Below are 2,659 nucleotides of genomic sequence, written 5' to 3' on the forward strand. Positions count from 1 at the left end.
GCAAGACCAAATGGCAGTGCCCTTTGGCACTATTCTTTATCCTCCTGCTCAGGAAGGGAGCACCATGTACTCAGTCACACCTTTTGCTGCACAACTTTATTTGCCCCCTCTTTGTACGGTCTTCATTTCAGCAATGCTGTGTTGGAATTCTCCACTGCAGCATCCTGGCAGTTCTTGTCCTGGTGCTGTCCAAGACCTCCAGAAGCTGCAGAAAAAAATCATCCTTTGCTGTATCTTATTCAGGCACTAGAGGGACCTGCCTATCCCAAGGTAGTCCAGTCAACTTGTGCTGTGTTCCTGAACTGTTCCTGCGGTCACCAGCTGTAATGAATCACCTCAATTACTGTCTGTGACCTAACAGGTCAATGGAGAATGGTTTTAAGGTCAAAAACCTGTAGATTTAGATTAGATATTAGGAAGAAATTCTTTACTGTGGTGGTGGTGAGTCATGGGAACAAGTTGTTCAGAGTTGTGTCTGCCCCATCCCTGGAAGTGTTCAAGGCTGTGTTGGATGGGACTTTGAGCAATCTGGCCTAGAGGAAGGTGTCCCTGCCCATGGCAGGGAGTTGGAACAAGATGTTCTTTAAGGTCCTTTAGAACCCAAACCATTCTATCATTTTGTGATCTGGCCAAGCTCCTGAGCAATTATCAGCTCTGTGAAGGACCCACTGGGCAAGGCCACAGCAACCAAGAGAAGTGATTCTAGGTTTCTCCCTGTTAGACCAGCTCCCAACTCCATCTCAGTCACAGGAGCAGTAAGTGCCAAGGATCCAAAGGCTCCAGGCCCATAGTGCTCAGGTATCTCTGCCACCCCAAGCTTAGACATGGTCACATACTCTGTCAAGGGCTGTTAGAAGCCTGAACATGTAGAAATTAGGAATCAGGCTCTGGGCTCCCACTGAAGGTCTCACTTCAGTGTGTAAGTACAAAGGTTCGATAAAACCTTTGCATTTAGACTTTATTCACTGGGAGCACTCAACCATTGGCATAAGTACATCATAAAATAGACAAAGAGCTGTAATATGTACCAACGGAGATTAGCATTTCCTGGGGTTATTGAGGAAGGCAGTATCTTATGATGAGCAAATAGATGGCTGACAGGGTTTTTTCTACAGAACTTCCCACCTTAGACCTCTCCTTCATGTTGCCTGTAAGAACTCCAGTCCGCATTTGAAGATCAACAATATCTAGGCCACTAAATAAAAAAAGCCTGATTTTGAAAGCCATTATGTGCTTGCAGCACCCAATCAAATACCTAAAAACTAAGCCAGTTTTACTAAGGCAGTTGTTTCCACACTTCTGAAGGAGTTCAGGCTCCCAATCTGAATCCCTGTCTCTGCGCCCTAATGTAGGCCCTCCAAAGCCGTCACAGATGGGCTCCTTCTCCTCCAGTCCTGTTCATCCACACAGAATCATAGAGTCAGAGGATGATTAAGGTTGGAAAAGACCTCAAAGATCATCAAGTCCAACCATTAGTAGCAGAAGAAGCATGTGTAGAAGGCATGTCAGCATGAAAGGGACTGCTGAATATGCTGTTTCTTCTCCAGAACACTGATAAACACTTTAAGCTGAGTGCAGCCTGCTGTTTGTGTAGTACTGAATCCGACAGCGGCTGATAACTGACATTTTTGGGCTCCCCAGTTTCCATTCACCCTCCTGTTTCTGTAGGGGTTTATTATGGAAGAGCTTTGTTCTCTCAGACTTTGCAGTGTCCTTGGTCCCATACCATAATAAATAATTTCTGCTTGACAAAACTTGCTAAAACATAACAGAAATTTGGTGAAAGGGGAGACACCAAGCAGAGATCTGCATTTTTGGGTTTTGCTTTTTAATTACATTTCTGGGATTTAGAATTAAAAGTATAAAGCCAGCCTGCCTTTCCTCCTGCCTTTCCTGTCAGCTCTGCTGGGGCTGGACCTGCTGTCCCGGGCAGTCCTGGCTTAGGCTCCCAGAGGAGCAGACCTTGCAGTCTGGAGAGTTGGTGGGCAGCTTGCCTGCTGCAAATGCATTTCTCTGCTGCTCTCCTTTGGTCCGAAGGAGCTGCAGAATCTTCCTCCTCTTATGTAATGGTCTGGTGGTGTCTTTGCTTGGAAAATCTCTTTTTCAGCTGGAGGGTGTCAAGAGATGTGTCCTACCTCCCCTGGGTCACTGCTGAGAGAGCAGCTGGCCAAGGGACATGTGCCAGGGTGTGGGGCAGCAGAAAGGAGCAGCTCCTCTCCCCTTCCTGCCCTTGTGTCCAGCATTTCCCAGGGTCACCCTCCTCCTCTTAGGAGCACGGGGCAGCTCCGCCGGGGCGACCCCGGGCAGCACATGGGGAAAGGAGAAATTTGGGCTGGGAGTTTTGCCTGGAGCGGTGTGTGCCGTGTGTCGCGTGTCCCCCTACCCCCCGAGAACCACAGCGCGGATGGGGCAGAGCCGAGTGCGGGGAGGATGCGGTGGGACCGGGGAGTGAGAGCGGAGCGCGGCGGGGGGGATGCAGTGGGACAGCGGGATGAGAGCGGAGCTCCACGGGGGGGATGCGGTGGGACAGGGGGATGAGAGCGAAGCGCGGCGAGGAGATGCAGCAGCTGCGGAACCGGGGCATGGAGAGAGGAGTACGGCGTGGGGTTGCTGCAGCCGGGGGACGAGAGTGGAGCGCGGTGCCTGCTGCTGCTGCTGC

Source organism: Corvus brachyrhynchos, unplaced genomic scaffold (genome assembly GCF_000691975.1).
Source record: "Corvus brachyrhynchos isolate BGI_N302 unplaced genomic scaffold, ASM69197v1 scaffold116, whole genome shotgun sequence".
Lineage (NCBI taxonomy): Eukaryota > Metazoa > Chordata > Aves > Passeriformes > Corvidae > Corvus > Corvus brachyrhynchos.